This window comes from Parasteatoda tepidariorum, chromosome X1 (assembly GCF_043381705.1).
Source record: "Parasteatoda tepidariorum isolate YZ-2023 chromosome X1, CAS_Ptep_4.0, whole genome shotgun sequence".
Lineage (NCBI taxonomy): Eukaryota > Metazoa > Arthropoda > Arachnida > Araneae > Theridiidae > Parasteatoda > Parasteatoda tepidariorum.
In genome coordinates, this window is record NC_092214.1 from 29706664 (window position 1) to 29726340 (window position 19677).

At 28.5% G+C, this 19677-nt stretch overlaps 1 protein-coding gene and 1 long non-coding RNA gene across 2 annotated transcripts in view; one reads left to right on the forward strand and one right to left on the reverse strand.

Moving 5' to 3' along the window:
- The window catches only part of LOC107457153 (filamin-type immunoglobulin domains fbug), a 100057-nt gene that overhangs the window by 74886 nt on the left and 5494 nt on the right, over positions 1-19677 (reverse strand). The gene's annotated exons all lie outside the window — the stretch shown is intronic.
- Positions 3735-18412, forward strand: LOC122269696 (uncharacterized). Its single transcript, XR_006225341.2, has 3 exons — positions 3735-3988; positions 11154-11269; positions 15661-18412. It is a non-coding gene; the product is annotated as an uncharacterized lncRNA (long non-coding RNA).

Consider the following 19677-nt stretch of genomic DNA (forward strand, 5'->3'; position numbering starts at 1 on the left):
TATATATATATATATATATATATATATATATAAAGGGACTAGCCACATTCCGGAGCTGCTGATAACTTGGGTCCCCTAACGTTTAATTTCACGCTCCATGTAGTAAGCCATAGCTTGTTAATTTTTAATCGAAATGAGAATTTTTTACACAAAATTATAAATTTCGTTTATCAAAAAATAATTCCAAGAAGCAAAATATTTTATTATTATTTGAAAGATGTTTTGAAATCCAAAAGGTTGCGCTTTTTTATAGTGTCATGTGGTACCTTCTTGCACTTAGCTCTTCGTCTACTATAACGCAAATCATAATAGAGAAGGCTTTTAAAAAAACATTGGGAAATAGAATTTCATGAAGAATAAAACACTTCTTCCTCGAGAATATTGTCATAGAATTTCGGTTCCAAATTACTGCTCCATTAGAGAAGTTCAAAGCAATAAGTAGTAAGACGACAACAGCAATATTGAAATCGGCTCATTTGAGAATTAAGTGTTCCGCTCTATCAGCCAGCTATGAGTTTTACAAAGTAAATTCGTAGCTTCTTTAAATAGGTTCAATAACACACCAGAGAAATTCTGACTACGTCGGATGATCAATAATGAAAGTAAAATCAGATTAGCAGTAGCTGGTTTATTAAACATTCAAAATGACATAGAGGAAAAGTTAAGAAGCAGTTATCGCATCTGGGGTCATAGCTACTTATTAATTGAGCTTATCCAAAGATTAACGAAGATTAACTTATAATTACTTTTTCTTTCACAAAACGATGTTTTCTCGTTTAAATTGCTAGTATCGACAAAAACATAGCAGAAAATAGTAACTATTGGTAAATTATCTCCTGTCAAAATATTCTTAAATAATAATAATACTAATAATCATAATTATTTGGAAAAAATCAATCTTTGTACATTTAAAAGAAATAAAAATCATTTCTCGTGCTGCTAAAAACAATTGGATATAGTTGAAGTTTTGAAGCTCACAATTTGACAATCTTTTCATCAAATTTTGAAATAAATACTTTCAAACTTTTAACTAATTCATAGTACACAAGCAATTAATACATTATAAACTCGCATTATCTACTTGGTACTTCTTTTTATACTAAGTGGATCAAGTTAATATTTCGGGATGTTTTGGGGTGAATTCTAAAAGACGCACGAAGAAAATATATATATATATATTTTTTAATTTTCAGGAGTTTTATCTCCTTACAAACAAATTCTTAGGGTGATAATATTGATAGTAAGAAGTTTATTTTAAGACATTTTAAAGAAGTTCTTAAATTTAAAACATAACAATTGGCTACAGAAGTTTTCTTGATAAGTCAAGGAAAGAAGTTTCCATATAAAAAAATTGCCGTGCATGTATGCATATATTTAAGTAAATTTCCGTTATATATATATATATATATATATATATCGAAATAATGCACGCATTTTAACCTTGTAAAAAGTGTTAAGTAAAATCTACGCAAAATAACAGATCTTTTTTACGTTAGGCTATTTTACGAACGTAACTAAAGTAAATTTTCTGTTTTTTAGCTAACCACTTTTGCTAAAATCGAACGTTTCTGTTTTACGTTAATTTTACGGCTGCTAGACAAAATTTAAAAGTTAAATATACGCATTTCTTTACGCAAAACTGATGTTTCTCTGTTAAACATATAACATAAAATAATAAATAAACAACCACTTAATAAACAATAACTTTTAAATAAACAACAGTTCCATGAACCATTAAAATTAATTGGATAAAGCTGAAATTCTTTCAAAATATAATATAATCGATTTCTGAAGTTTATAGGTTTGTAGAACCTTGTGAATAAACAACAAATTCCGTGACTCTTAATAACCAAACTGACATTAAAGAAATGCTGAAAATATCCATAAAAATGTAAAAATGAAAGACGAAGACTTTGAAGTTTGCAAGTGAGTATTCTAAATTAAACATAAAAAGGTGAAAAAAGATCGACAGTGCGCAAAATAATAAATAGAACATCTTCATAAATTTTGATCTAATGAAGACGCAATCTTTATGATTCAACGGTCTAAGTCTAATCCTAAATATGTTAATTAATTTGAGCAAAAGGTATTTAGAAATTATAAAATCGGACAGAAAAAGCAGTTTCTTTAAATAAACATACCATTTTTTGGACGGATTTACATTTTTGACCTTTAAAATATCCGAGAAAGCAGTGCTCTAGAAAATATGGTCCGAATAGTTTAGTCAGGAGAGAGGTCGAAAGATGAGTTAATTTTTCTTTGTGTTTCTCGCCATATCACGATAACTATTTAAACTTTTTTACTAAAAAAATTTTTGCACGCAATTGTCAAACTTGTTTATTCCAATATAGTTTAAGGAGAAATATTTTTTCGTATTATTTTTTATTATTTAATATAACAATGGTCGTTAAAGTTTTTGAACTAAAAAAAATACGAATTTGAAATATGTAATTTTAAATGCCAAAATACAAAATCATTTGAATGGTTTCTGATCAATGATTTTTTTCTCAAGAACTATACGGCCTAATACATTCAATTAGCTTTTATCATTTAAAATTTCGCAGTTTAAAGTAGTGTAAAAATTTTTATAGATTCAAAAAAATAATTTTTTTTTTCGATTTTTCGAATATTACTGAATTAAATAAAAAATAATAATTAATAAAAAAAATATATGGAATTAGATTTGTATTAAAGAGTTTTAAATATGTGTATTAAAAACGATTAGACTAAATAGTTTATAGATACTATGGTGAAACACGCAAANGACTGTTAATAATCAAACTGATATTAAAGAGATGCTTCAAATATCCTTAAAAATGTAAAAATAAAAATAATGAAAACATAAAAGACGAAGACTTAGAAGTTTGCAAGTGAGTATTCTAAATTAAACATAAAAGGGTGAAGAAAAAAAATCAACAGTGCGCAAAATAATAAATAGAACATTTTCATAAATTTTGATCTAATGAAAACGCAACCCTTACGATTCAGCGGTCTAAGTCTAATCCTAAATATGCTAATTAATTTGAGCAAAAGGTATTTAGAAATTACAAAATCGGACAGAAAACGCAGTTTCTTTAAATAAACATACCATTTTTTGAACGGATTTCCATTTTTGACCTTCAAAATATCCGGGATAGCAGTGCTCTAGAAAATATTGTCCGAATAATTTAGTCAGGAGAGAGGTCGAAAGTTGAGTTAAATTTTCTTTCTGTTTCTCGCCATATCACGATAACTATTTAAACTTTCTTAATAAAAAAAATTTTGCACGCAATTGTCAAACTTGTTTATTCCAAGGTAGTTTAAGGAGAAATATTTTTTCGTATTATTTTTTATTATTTAATATAACAATGGTCGTTAAAGTTTTTGAACTAAAAAAAATACGAATTTGAAATATGTAATTTTAAATGCCAAAATACAAAATCATTTGAATGGTTTCTGATCAATGATTTTTTTCTCAAGAATTATACGGCCTAATACATTCAATTAGCTTTTATCATTTAAAATTTCGCAGTTTAAAGAAGTGTAAAAATTTTTATAGATTCAAAAAAAAAACTTTTTTTTTCGATTTTTCGAATATTATTGAATTAAATAAATAAAAATAATTAATAAAAAAAATATATGGAATTAGATTTGGATTAAAGAGTTTTAAATATGTGTATTAAAAACGATTAGCCTAAATAGTTTATAGATACTATGGTGAAACACGGAAAAAGTTAAATTAACCATATGACTCAAAATCCGAACTGTCGGGAAAAAAAAACTAGATCAAAATTTATTCAGATGAGCGTCAAAAGGTGGCACTTCAACAAAAATCTTACTTAATCTGATTCAAGATTGAACTGTTATCTTTTTTAAGGTCATATGAAACTACTTACTTGATTGAGATAGAAACAAGAGAGAGTGTTCGGGAATAAAATCAACAAATGTTTATACTCTATGGTTGAATTTATCGGTATTGCAGGTATCATATAATTTATCAGTATTACAGGTAAAGTTAAAATAGACTATTTTATGCTTTACATTTCAGTAACCTCTAATTTATCTAATAAAATATGCTAAATATTTGGTTACTATTCGGTATTCTGTCACCCATACCATACCGAATATGGGTTATGCTCAGTGTTGTAATTTCTCAGGAAACGAGAAAAATTTGGTATGAAAGAGTAAAACCTTTTTATTTCTAACTTGTTTTCGTGAGGAATAAAATATCAATAACTTATTAAGAGTTATAACACTATTTCCTACCTGGAAATATTTGATTCTTTCTGAAAATGTAATATAAATGAAATGGCTTTGCTGCCAGTTTTTTACTTCTTTTATTTTCCGGAGAAATAGCAAAACCTGGTGGCCGCATGTCAAATTATTCGGTCTATTGAATATTCAGCAAGGTCGAATAATTAAGATATTCAGGAAGCCGAATAACTTCCAATTTATTGTTTACATTTTTTTGCATTATAAGAAATTAAAAGAAGAAATACCTAAGGAATACAAACATAATCAGAATGATGGGTATTTTTGCAAATACTTGAAAAGCGGAAATACTGAAATTAAAATACACAAAACTTCTAAATACACAAAATTGCATGGATTAGTTTTTTTTTCTTCTTTTCTTTAAAAAAAATGTTTAACCCTTTGAAGCAGAGGGAAGTCCCTTCTATTTATATATATATAGCATGAGTTTTATCTTCTTAAATAGATGTATTTCAGCGTATAATAGATGTTATTTCAGCGCGGCGTAAGNATATATATATATATATATATCCATCCTTGACGCTCTAATTACAGGTAAAGATATATTTTTGTATCCTTATTAAAAAAACAGTCTAATAGTTACTCAAAAAATCTGTCAAATTACCGAAATAATATTTGTACTAAAATATAAAATCCAAAAAAAAGCAGTTGGAAAAATTTTCTTTTCATACATATACAAAAATTTATCAATAAAGTTTACGTAAATTTTTAAAAAAAATTTATGATGAATAACTGTTTCTCTTAGATCTAAATAACAGAAAATTCGAAAAATTGTTTTGGAAGTTAGCCGTGTTTGGAAGATTTTATATTTAACGCAGAAAAAGACACGGGTGTTTCATGCTGTATTTCATAATCCTAAATTATTAAAATGCTAAATGTAATGTGTTTTACTTATTTTGATCAAAATTAATACAAAATAATCCAAAAAAGTATGAAAAATATGTTTAATAAAAAGGGTTAACAACTAAACTTAAATTCTTTATTTTCTAATTAAAAACTAAATATTCTGACTGCAAGTGAAACTCAAGGTAATAAAAACAAAATTGAATTTATATTCAAAATTAAAAAGTCAAGTAGGATGTAAATAATCGTAATTGTTTTATTGTTCATTCATTTACTTTAACAGTAATATTAAAATTATTCATATAAACATTAATATTTTAAGTGCTTCTAAACAGATCCTGTTTCGGCTCCTTTTTTTTTTCTTTTCTGATATTTATTGCAATTAAAATAATCTACGGTATTTAAAAGAGGACTTGCTAAACCAGGAAGTAATTATTTAAACAATGAGAAAAATTCCACCATTAGTGGAAAAGCAAGAAATTAGTTAGAAGAGTTAAAAATGTGGCTATAAATGCAAAAGAAAGAAAAAAGAAAACATCAAGGTCATCAACAATTTGTTATTGTGTTTTTCACCAGACCATGTCTTTTCTTAAAGCGGCTAAGACAGTAGCAATAGTGAAGAATGTTATTATCCTCTTTAATCAACAAAAAACAATCGCTTATTTTACGCAATATTATGAACATAAAACATCCGCGCCCAGCGTATAAAAAATTCATAGAATAATAAATACAGATAAAAGTGAGAATTTAAAAAAAAGGTGAAGAAAAGGCTGTTTTGAAATAAATTAAAAATAAAATATAGAAGAGAAATGGATTAAGGTACTACTTTATGGAAGTCACGATGCTGACACAGAGTAAAAAAGTCGCCATGGAAGTGTAATTAGTGTTATTTGTACCTTTTCTATTTTTGAACCCTTTTTATTATTTTTTCACGTTTAGTTTTATGAAAATAACACAAATTGTATAACTTCCATATAGCACTAAAAAGGCTTTCAACTACGTAAATTTTGCAACGCTTGTGCCAGATATTTAGTTAGACTCCAAGATTAACCATTTGCGGTCGTGTGGCTTCTCTCAGCCGCCAATAACCGCAGAGGGTTAAACATCACAGTTCCAACTTTTAATCAAATATACGAGCAGTGCTAAAATTGATTGCACCAGCGATGAACTTTGCATTTGATGGGTCTTTACATCATTTAAGGTTATCGTTAATTGTAATTGTAGCAAAACTCAAAAATATTTAAAAAAAATTACTTCTTCAGAAAAAAAAATGCAAAATATTTAAGATAAACATGTAATAAATTTTTTTTTAAAAAAAAACACTTTATTTTTACAAAATACTAAACAAATAATAAAATTTATAAGTACAAAATTGTTGAGGCATTATTTTATTTTCAAAGGCTCAAAAAAGAAAATCTCCAAACGGTGAAAAGCCTTTTTCTGATAGTACAAATTGTATTTTCGCCGGACGATTGTGTGCGTTTTTATAATTTTTAGACTATTCAGCATAATAACATTTCTAAATTAGCAATTACTCGAATTTTTATGTTTCTTTTTGAAATACACATGAATAGAGAGATAATTAACGGGCCAATTGTTTACAATATTTTGAAGTCACAGTTCTGACTCACATACTTAATATGCCATGCAAGTTACAGAGTTAGTGAACCTTACAACTGCACGTGATTCACATACACTATTTCGAATATAAAATATTAGAGACAGAGATGATAACAAGTTTCCTGGAAGATAAATAGAATAAGCTTATGTTTTATAAAGTTAAACAATGATTTCAGTTACTTTATTACATATCTCTATGTAACATTTATAATTTTTGAGAGCTCTACTGCTCTTTTTTATTCAAAAGATACTAGACAGATTAGCAAAGTTGTCTAAATTGAACCAAATGTTAGTTTGCTTTTTTTTTTCTACAAAAATACCCCATAATTTCGAATCTTTTTAAAAGGTAAAGTATAACTTTAAAAGTGAAAGAGATATTTTGGCATGTTGACAGACGATTTCTATATCAATACGTTTATAAGGGTGGAACGAAAATCTTTTAGCTGTAAAGTTTTTAACCACCACTTACGAAGGATGCAAAATTTTATGAGGGGCCAAAAATTTGGGAAAATCTGACTAAAATTCAAAAAATTATTAATTTTGTTGATCGACTAACGATAATGCTTAAAAGTTACTAACATCACTGACTAATTAAAGGCAGCGAAGTTCTATTGCTCAATTGAAAGAGAGGAAGATATTCAGTTAAAAGTTCTAAACTTTTGTAAAGATATTCTGGTCCAAAAGCGCAAAATTCTAAGAGCTTTTACAAGCCGATCAACAAAATCTGTTATTTTTAAAATAATTTTTTTTAAAATTAGAACAGTTTTAGCCAATTTTCATAATTTTGACTCATTAAGGCAACAGATGATATAGGTTCTGAGTTAAAGGATTTTGAATACTTCTTAATAATGGTAGAAGATAACCTCTCCGCACTACGGCAAAAAGGTTTATATTTCAACGCACCATACTGTATAAACATTATACAGGATGAATGAGAACTAACTTTCCGGCTTTGATGAGCAATAACACCCAAAATAAATCTGATAACTAAGTTCAATCGCTTGCTCGTATTTTGGCAGCAAATATTAGATAGTCTGTATCACACAAGTGTACTTTAAATCCCGCGTAAAAATATCGGAGCAACCAAGCTGGAACATTTTGAGGTATCTTAGGGCAATGTTTGCAATTTTATGCATGATTTTGGACTTCAGAAAGATTTTCATAACCAGACACCTTAGAAAAAACTCAGTACCTGAAAAAGCTAATTGAGTATATGTGCTTTTAACTGTTAAACAAAACTTTGAAATGAAAGGTTTTGTTGCTAAGAAATTAACAAGCAATAGTATGTCAAAGTTAGCAAAATAATCTTCATCCACATTTACTATGTTCAGTTGAATATAGAGTCTAATGGCACAGAAGCTAGAATGGACTAAACAGCGCCAAGTCTAAGTGAAATTTATATTCTATGCAAGCTGATCAAACGGTGTTGTTTTAAATTAAGTCGAACGTTAATATAAAAAAAGAAGGAAAGATCACTGGGCAGTCCAAGTCGTAGGACTCGTGTTCATTTCAAGAAACAAACTCAACTTTGTAGGTGCAAAAATAATTTTTCAGCAAAACTTTTTACCAGCGTGCCTTGTAGCCTGTTTGACGGAAGTGGTATCGTTGCAGAATAAATTTGGAGATAATTCTTTCGTTACCAAATATATCAGAAGTTTAAGAAACCTTTGGTTAAAGCATCACTACACTTCAATATTTCGAAAAATAAAAAATAAATAAGACACTGTGAAACGCTTTCAAAACATTAGGGAAAGAAAAAAAAAGAAAACTTAGAAACTTTTTTCAAAATGCCAAAGCACACACAGAGAAAAAAAAAATTCAACTATATAATTTTCTCCATTCAAAGTTCTACGAACTATTTGACTGTTGTTTTTATTCAGAGGCCTTATATTCAAAACATGTTTGTTTTATCGACGACAGTTATGAAATAACTTAAATAATTCGGAAAGATACTCTTAATGCCGTTTTTGCAGTCCATTCATGCATTCTATGAAGTCACGTGTTGTTGCCTCACTCTTTATAAGTCACGGTATACTACACAAAAACATATTTTCTTTTTCTTCCTTACCTGTACTCTGTCTTTCACTATAACAAGCATACGAGGACCAACTGTTCATTTATTATTGAAAAAGAAAGGAGGGATAGAGAGAGAGAAAATTGCTTAAAATGTAAAGATTATTTTTATGACTTACAGCTTTTTTTACTGTTTTATTATTTACTTCCTCGTTTTGAAAAGTTATAGTTATAAAGTTACATAGTTATTATAAAATTAAGTATTTAGATTTATATGATAACTAGACAGATTCTACTCAGTGAAATTAATTATTATTTCAAGATATTAAATGCATTTAACTAATAAAATAATTCGTTATAAATGGCTTTATTTTGATACATATTAATACTTCAAAAGTGGAAATTATAGTATTCGGATGCCCTATTTTAGAAAGGTTGGTGTTTGAGGTTCATGCATAACCTATATCGGAAGACCAATCAGAAAGAAAGAAAAAAAGAATGAAAAACGATTTTGCTTTCGGGGATGGGGAAGAGCAGTGAATTTGGTTTTCATGATAATTAACTTTATAACAAAGTTTTAAAACAATTAACTCTAATAATTTGATGGTTTAACAAAGGCATAATCAATTTGTCGGAGAAATTTAAATGCAAAATATACACGAATGCTTTTAGAAACTGAAATACTTTGGAGGAATTATCAAAAATTAATGAAATTTTTTTCACATTAACTGACACTGGTACAGTGTGGGGAAAAAGAAGAAAAAAAAAGGTCTACCCTAAATAACTTTTGATCGGTTCTTCACGTTCTAGGACTCAATCTAAAAAGCTCGAAGGGGGTGACCTCAAATATGCTAATTAATAAGTGCAGACGATATTATAAGTTACGAAATCAGGCACAAAAACGCACTTTCTCAGAATAAACATACTTGTTTTCGTGGATTCAGATTTATGACCCCCAAAATATAGGGGGTAACTGCAATTTGGGAAATATGGTCCCAATAGTTTGGTCAGGAGAGCGCTCCAAAGTTTGAACCCCTTAATGTTAATTTCACTTTTGCGCATTTCGCTACATCTCGAGAAGTTTTTAATTAAAAAATATTTGCACACAAATATAAAATTCGTTTTTTTATTATAACAAAAAATACTTTATATGCTCATATATTGCCAAATTTTTAATTAATTTTTTTTCATCAAATTTTAAAGCAATAATTTTCTAATTAAATTTAATTGCTTTAAAAGTTTTAATTTTATTTAATACTTTTAAAGTTATAGCAAAAAACATGAGACAAAAAATAAGTTTTTTATAAAAAAAAAATATTCATATCTCAATAAATATTTAAGCGAAGTAAACGAAATTCCATGCAGTTACTGAAAATAACTACTAAAGTAATTGATACAAGTTATAAGCTTATAGCTTGATTTTCTGTTATTGATTGTCAAAAACACTTGTTTTCTTTCGTAATTTATTGTTGGTCCCTTAAACTTATGAAAACTTAAAACCATTTTGCTAAGTATGAAAAGTTGTATGAACTAAACACCGCTAAAGTTACGAAATGATTTTCTAAGTATTTTTTGAGAAATTTTTTAAAAAAAATGTCAAAAATTGAAAGTGTCTCTTCCATTATTATAGGATATTGAATATAAGCGAAAGGTGATGGCTTTCAAAAATTCTGAATAATTGAATTTAATTAACTAGAATTTTCAAAAATAAATAATTTAAATGACATAAAAAAATTTAAAAAATACATACTTAATTTCCGAAAACTCTAGTTGCTTATTTATAGATTATATANATATACATAAATTTTAATTAAACATATGCATACGACAAAAAAAAATTAAACATATCAACTTTTAACGGTGTTTTTTATCTACCCTAAATGTTATAATTTTACTGTCCACTTGTTAAATTAGGTTTAATTTTTACATTAATAATATCTGCCTTAATTGTGTTAGGATCGAAAACAAATTTGAATTTATGAGATTATAGTGCTGAAGATTGACTTTGTAAATTCTGCTACATGGGTTCAGGCTACAGTCGAGACGATTTAATGAGACTAAAACGACTTAAGATATTTAATAAAATTTTACTATTTGTGATTGTTAAACGTTTTTTAACACAAATGAAAGAATTTTATCACAAAGCATTACTCTCGTTATTTAAAAAGCTAATTGGTCCAATGAAAATTTATAAAATAACAAGTGGAAATCTGGAATATGAATTTTTGTGAAAAACGACTAAAAAGTTTCATGAGAAATAAAGGCACATACAAAGCCGCATTACCGATTCACAGACAGGTAAAAGCATGATTTTAAAAAAAGGTGAAAGCTGACCTTCGGAAATTTGTGGATGTAATTTAAGACATCATTTAAATATTCTTCCGAAAAATTTGGTTCTTTTATTTATTTAGTTTATTTATTTCTAGCTTTTAAAAACGAAAACGATTTAGTACAAAAATGATTTCCTGCCCTGAAATCACTTTTTTTGCAGTGATATGAAAAGTTAATTTATGAAGAAAATGGCTGTACGGTTCCACTTAAAGTAAGTGAATATTTTCTTTTATTTTTTAATCACACTTTCATTAAGCAATTTCAAATCGAAATAGTTACAATTATATTACTGTTATATTTTGATGTATACGAATGTTTTGCCTCTCCCAAATAAATCTAAGAATGAAATAATTTAGTTACCGTCTATATATTTTTTATTTCCCGAAATGGAAAAATTTGCTCTGAATAGAGAAATACAAAACTTTACTTGGTAGCTATTTAAGGATCCTCAAAAAATAGAAAAGAAAAAATATTTTTATTCATCTAATTTTAATATCTGCGTAAGCTATTTTCCAAGATTAATCCCTAAGCTCTCTTAATCTCTAATTATCTAAGTAAGCTTATTCTCCTCTCATAATTATAGTTAATTTGAAAACATAAAATGCTTCAATACCAAAAAATAACAAAAACCAAGGTGAAAAGAACTTCATTTAAAAAAGACAAAGGTCAGCATTATACTAGTTTAGCAAAAAGATAGTTCCCTTTTAAGGCTCAAAATGAAGATGGACAGGAAACATTTACTTCAACTTTTTCATGTCTCACACACTGTCAATTTTTCTTTTTCTTTTTCTTAACTGCAAGTGTCTCGCCTACCAATGAGCTGGAAGACAACTCCTTACATGAACTCTTAAATTTTACTTACAACACGGAGTCATTTTTGCGATGATACAGAGGCGTGCTCTATATCTTAACGCCCCAAATAAAGGTGAGACACTTAGCTTTAGAAAATGAAAATTTTTCTGGGTTAAAACCAGCAGCATACTATAATTTTTCATTTTTAGTTCTTCTAGTTCTAAATTTAATTTAATTTTGTTTAGTTAAATTTAATTCTAAATTCAGATTAAAACTAGTTTATTTCATTTTTATAACTGGCCTTGAACCGTCGCTTGAACTGTTTACGATAACAATATTGAATTCGGTAGCCTTTCAATTTTGAACCCAATCCAGAAGACAATGGAAACTCCCAGATCAAACATTGGGTCAGGCGTCCCATGGAAAGGAAAACCACCTATGGTTAGCACGAAGGTAGGGAGATTCTAAGATAAGTTTCCCAATGAGGATACTTTATACCTAGGGTGACCAGACGTCCCCGATTTCCGGGGATTGTCCCCAGTAGGGGAAAATTGAGCGTTCAACCCCACTTTTTTTACTATGGGATGAGCGTTCAACCCCACTTTTTTTTTACTATGGGATGAGCGTTCAACCCCACTTTGGGTCGNTAGCCGGTTATATATATATAACCGGCTTTGAACAGCTGAACTCTGAGTTCAATGTTCAACTCCGTAACCCTGCAATTCTGGAGCCAATCGAGCCAACTCCAGCAAGCATTGGAACTGGCTTTCGTGAGGTACTTTTTGATGGCACTAACCAGCGTCAACGTCTCGTGGAGACGAAAACCACGAAAATCTCCCACGGATAGCCCAAAGACAAGCGGATTATAGCCTATAATCCATCTACCAATAAGGATATTTTACGTAAACAATGTGGTCGGTGCGAGTCAGGAGCAGAATTTGTATCGATCAGTCAAAGCTGGGATTCAAACCTGGATCACCTCATTAGGAGAAGAGCTCTCTTATCTCCTAAGCCACCACGGCTCTGCTCTATGGAAAGGGGCTTGTAATCTCATTTTGTGAGAATGGGGTTCAAAATTACCGAAAACTTGCCTATGTAATATTTTAACGACCCCATTTTAGATTTCGCTTTAGTTTAAAAATAATACAGTTTTCAGTTTTGGAACGCTCTACCCTCTGAACCACCGCGGCTGTACTAACACAACATACTTGCCGAACTCGTTTTTTTTTTTTTTTTTTTAATAAGTGAAACTAACCCACACTTGCGCTACTTAGTGAGAAAAACTACGAAACTTTTTCACGGCTGGCCCAATAGTAATGAATGTTAAATTCTAAGGCTTTGAAAAAAATCTTTCAGATCAATAATTTAGAATAGCAATAGAATTATTAATAACTATTCTTGTTTTAATAAAAATGCTTTTTTATCAGCCTCTAAAACTAGTAAATAAATTTATTAAAATAAAAACTAAATTAAAGCAAACAATAAATTAAAATCAAACACTTAATTGTTTTGTAAACTTTATTAAAAATAATTCGAAGATGAATTTCAAAACATTTAAATTTTTATAAGATAAGATACTTTTTTTTTCACAATTAATTCTCAAACAACCGAATTATTTTCTTCAAGTGTGGAAATTGCGGCATGGAGTATGGTTAATTTATCGCAATTGGAATTTTTTGAGCAAAATTACATTACGTGGTTATTATTAAAAACTAAATTTTACAAGGAAAACAAAGGATAACGCATGGACATAAAGGATCCGGTATATTCCATTCAAATGTAAATAATGCCCATGAGTATTGTAGGTTTGTTATAAATCCCATAAAATAAACAAAACCTTTTAAGCACTGTATACATGAACTATATTTACTATAATGCAATAATTAGAGGGAAAACATTATTAGATATCATTGAAATTGAGAAATAAATTCGGTTTAAAGTTAAATAAAAATAAACAGAAAATAAGCTAAAAATACACCTCACAAATAATTACCCTAGAAAGGGTTGTGAAAGAATGAGACAAATATTTAAAATAAAAGAGCGACTGACTGTGCATAACTATTGGCCGTGACCTTCATCACAGCATTCCAAGGAAACCGGACTTAGGCCCGCAGGCCTTTAGAGTCAATAGCCAGTGTAATTTCTACATGCCAATTCATAACTCGGAAGGTTAAAACCGTAACTCGACGTAAAAAAGAAAAACCGGCGGAAGTCAAGTAGAAAGGTTGCGGAAGTGTGACTATATAAAAACGGAAGAAATAATAAGGGTTTGTTTTTATGCACAGTTATATAGAACTAACTAGTAATTGTTACAGAAAAATACTAGATTTCTTATCTGTGTCTGTTAGTTTTAGTTTATCATTTCCAATAAGCAAAGAGGGTATCAAAGGTGGCCAAAGGTAGCCATTTTATAACTGGAAAATAGCTTTGGAAATATTTTTTAACATTGGGAGGAGATATTTCTTAACTCATCCTCACAAGAACAAAAAGTACATATAAAACCAGCGTTTTAGTTGGTCTGGAACTGGATCTTTAATTCTGTGGGAGGAGGATTTTTTTTAAATCCTTTTTGGTGAGAGATAATCCATATAACATGCAACTCCAGACGGTTCCCAAGGTTAATTTTGTCTTTAAAATTTGAAGTTTTACAAAACATTTGACGAAATAACTGAGAGGTTTTAATAGTAACAGAAATTTGTTATTGTTATATTATTTTTTTTCTCTCAATCAGACTTGTCAGAGCATATTTGTGGAGGGAGGCCTGTTCTATAACAATTTAAAAATTCCAAACGACATAATTTTTTCTACAGGTGTTATTTTTACTGTTATTAAGAATACGGAGTTAAAATCTGTTGATAAATATTTATATTTCGTTTATAAAAAATAAAAAATAAATTAGAGCTCCCTTTTCCTACAACAGCTAATTGATGATAAGGGGGCATGGAGTTAACGGCTTCATAACTTCAAGCAAGATGTTGAAATTGCCGTTAATATTAATTTACTTGTATCATCCCTATTTATCAAAAGAATGTGACGTGATACATAAAATCTGATTCATTCAGAGATTTTAACACCTTGAGATTAGTTCAGGCACATTTACTAACCAGATGCAAAATGTAAATAAATAAAAAATTTAGATTCTTTTTTTTTTATATTTTAAGTAAATTACAGAATTAACCGATTCATCTTTCAAGTATTTATGCTTCACAAAGCTGGAAATTAACGATGATCAGTTCGTCTAGGACCACTTAAATTTGACTAGGATTACCATAAAATAAATTATCTGTGGACCCACAAACCAGCATTCGATGTATGTTTTGGTTTCGGGTTTTGTTCTCTGTTCCTGTCACAAAATAGCACATCTCTTTTTAATTGTGAACATTGAACATTCTCTGTATTGTAATTTTTCATTTAAGCTCAATTAACTTTTAATAAAGTAAATTTTTAAAAAATCTAATAGAGACACACAAACGAACCAATGAAAATGCAAACGGACAAGTAATGACTTTCAGCTACTGGTCCTTTGGATCAATGGGTATTTATTTTTTTTAAATTTCAACCCCTGCTTATTACTTCTCTATTCATAAACTTAGATACAGAGCTGATCCCCCACAATTGAAAATAAAGGAAAAAATAACTATTCACTAAAGCCTTGATTTCCAGAATAGCACGAATCTTTATAAAAGTATTAATAAATAATTTAATAAGGATTGTTCATCATCCAAAAATATATATAATTTTAATATAAAATAAGTTTATATATTATATATAATTAGTATATGCATTAACTTATATTATTATGTAACATAGGGGTGCAGAACCTTTTTGAGTGATGGGCCACATGCAGAGCAAATTGACCAATGAGGGGCCGCATAACAACGTATTTAGACAGACATGCTGAAAGTTACTGTAGGTAGTAATTATTCTAAGCACTTAATTATTTTTATCAATTGTAATATGTTTGAATAAAATTAAATACTTTCAAATGTTTAAAATAAGAAACTATAAAACTGATTACTTAGAGAGAAAAAATTAATCTGAAAATCAAAATTTATTTTTCAGGGAAAAAATTCAGATAAATTGAAATAATTAAAAACAATGGGAAAATTCGTTGGTCTTTTTATCACATTACATAATACAAAAGTTCATTTAAACATAAATTTTAACTTTAAAAAATTTTAGTGCTCATAGAATTAAATTTTAAAACAAATAAATATACTAGTTATTAAAACAAATGCAAGTTAAATACTTGGATTAAAAATGATTAAAATTAAAATAAAACCTTTCAGTGCAGAATATACTTCAATTTTAAAACATTTTTATTTTAAGTAAATTAAATTATAAGGCAGGGGCGGAGAAAGGAAAGAAAAAGAAAGAAAACAAATTTTAAAGGAACTATTTTCCTAAATAACAATAATTTTAAAAATAACTATTAAGATTCTTGTTTTCAACTCTTTATGACCAATACTTTTTTAACATGACACTTACTATTTACAATTAATACACATATATGATAACAATTAAGATTTACATTACTTTACGATAGTTATCATGATTACGTTTTTTACAGTTAAAATTTCATGATATACAAATCATTTCCCAGCATATGATCATAAACGATATAAAATGGTTCATGTTGGCAGAAAATGGTTTAAAAAATTTCTTAATGGTTATCCTGATTGCAAAATTTTCAAATAATGTGATAATTTTATCTACTTAATCATGAGATAGCTTTTCCGGCCATTAAATGAAAATTTGATGATTTTGTTTAAAACTGCTTCTTAATTTTGAACATGCCAAATTCATTCTGGAAAACAGTCTTTCTAGGGAAGCTGTTGTTGTGGGCAATATTAAAGTTAGGGCAAATAACTTAATCAGTTTTGGGAATTCGTCCCAGGTGGTGCTCTTCCTATCCTGATCTTTAAGTCCCGTGAATACGAGTAGCGATGCGTTATTTTTAAATCGCTTGAATACGAATCGAGATGTATGATTTTTAAATCACGTGAAAACGAACTTTTGAATTGCGAGAAGAAACAAAATGTATGATTCTTAAAGCACGTAAATATGAATCGCAATATTAAACTTAGAAATCATGTGAAAACGAAAAAGAATAGGTTGTGTGTGTGTTGTTCAACTCGCACGTGTTCATGGGACTAAAGAAATATGCACGTGTTTTGAATTTTTTTTCTGCAAAAGGGACCATGTTTAATATAAATTTACACATCTCGTATTTCTTTTCTTTTCTACTTTATCTGGGAAGGTGTCGATTTTGCTAAGATACGTAATTACTTTTAAAGTAAAAATATGAAACAGAATCTAATTTCACGAGTTGTAATATTGTGTTAAAATATCAGGATATTCAAAATACCTAGTAAAAATGTAGTAAAAACGGGCGAAAAAAATTTCGAAAAAACTTCTTATATTTATGTTAAAATTAGCACAAATAGTAGAGCACGTAAAAAGTGATTATTTGAATGCACGATTCAAAACTCGCGTGCCGTATTAAAAATATCGGGATTTTTTAAATCGCGAAAAAAGTAGTAATGACTGCCGAAAAAACTATCAAAATCCCTTTATATTTATGAGAAAATCGGCATAAATACAGCGCTTCAAAAAGTGATGTATTTAAATGCGGGATTAGAAATTAAAATTTCGTATAAAAAAATATCGGAACTTTCAAAAACTTGCAGAAATGTGAAACAATAATTGCCAAATTTACGATTGAAAAATAATTTGATTGGCGATAAAATTGTCACAAATAAGCCAAGTCAAAAAATGGTTATGGAAATAACCGATTTGTTACTCGCGATTCGTAATAATATCGGGCTAAAAATATTGAAATTTTAAAAACCACGTGGAAAAGCATAGCAATAACTGCCAAATTTGAGATGAAGTTAGCGCAAATAAAGCCTTTTACAACTTTCAAGACGTTAAAACATATTTTAAAAAATCCCGATTTCAGAAAGTGCATTAAAATGGATAGTAGAAACTACCAAAAAGTCATTGGATTTACGATGAAATCGTCACACGCGAAGTGCATCAAAGGTGATAGCTAAAATTCGAAATTCATGTATCGTAATAATGTCATATTAAAAATATTGAGATTTTCACAATTGTGAGTAAATCCATAGCGTTAATCATCGAAAAAAAACGAATCGAAAAACTACATTAATTGAGATTGGGTGCGTCAAAAGCTAAAATTCGCAACTTCACATCTCCAAAACCTTTTTTATTTTTCAAAAAAAAAAAATTTTTTTTTGTTCAGATTGCTGCCGTGATTGTGCACCCCTAAGCAATAAATAAATGCGCATTTAAACAAATTTATATTACATGAACCAAATTTAAAAATTAGTTCTGCAACTTAGTACTTAGGAAATCAGAGAATAGTATTCGCTCAGAAATAGTATTAATGACACTAGGAAATGATATAAGATGCGAAAGTACACTTTTATTTTATAAAAAAATATCTAAAGGAAAAAATCATAGATTTCCTTAAAGTTTACATTAAATAATGCGTGTGTGTGATTTCACCATCATTGTGAAATTTAAAAAAAAAATGAATCTCTATACAAATTAAAAATGACGCAGCGCTTTTTTAAATCAAGGCGTATAAGGATTTAAAAAAAATTTTTAGTAAAAATGAGCTTTCTCCAGAGTATATTCATTCATTTGTTTTTAAAAGTAATTAGATTTCAATTTAAACAGATTTTATATTAGGATTTCAGCATTAGATTAATAATATATATAACAGTGTTCCCGCTTTCTAATGCAGTTGACGACATCAGAGACAAAACTTCTTTCGCAAACACAAAAAACATGTCGAGAAAAGGCACTGTTCAAAAAAAAAAAGATTAAATGGATAACTTCTATATGTGGAGTCTGGACGACGAATGTAAACAGCCTTTTACAATTAAAATAGAATTCCAACCACATTCGCATTTCATTAAAAACCATATTTTGCAATCTTGGCAATTCGAGGTTTTAGTAACGATTAATTCAATTTCCATTTTGTTTTCATAGGAGTAAATGAATTATCTATAAAGTAGCAAACGATATTTTTTTTTTATATAAATTTTGAATTATTTATTGGTTTCTATACTATTGTTCCAACTTTTCGAAAATGTTTTTTCTTTAAATCCGTATTTTTTTTTTTNTTTTTTTTCGTTTAGGGGCGCAGGATTACTTTATAAACCTATGAAGTTGAAACTTGATAATTGGTTTGAGTATAGTCATGGATATCATGATATTTATATCATGGATATTTTTCTGATATCATGGATAATCACTGAAAAAAATATTGGTTTAAAAGCAAGATACACCACCCTTCATCTCCAAAAATACCATAAGTTAAATGCAAACTTTCGGCTCAAATATCGAGAGAAAAAATAATCAAATTTAATGAATAATTTTTGTTTTCCATGAAGAAAAATAAAATCTTGTTATGTGCAAATATACTTTTTAAAAAATATATGCAAATATACAAGAGCTAAAAAATTTGAATCTCTTTTCAAAAAACAAAAACAAAACCTAGCATTACAAAATTTCAAATACAAAAGATAAGATTAATATTGATAGACAACTTTCTAAGAAAATTTCCTCTATTAACTTAGAGAAACAAAAAATAAAAGGTGAGACTCCATTCAATACCCTATGGCTTAGCTTATCTGGCTTTGCTGCAAATGCAAACTATGTGAGCCATGTTGCCAATGGATCAAAATATCTGTCAATGTAATAGCATGATATAGCATAGGTTACCAACATTTTTTTGCTCCCCACCCACTTTGAAAGTCAAAAATTTTATAACATTTTCCTACATAAAAGTTCTGT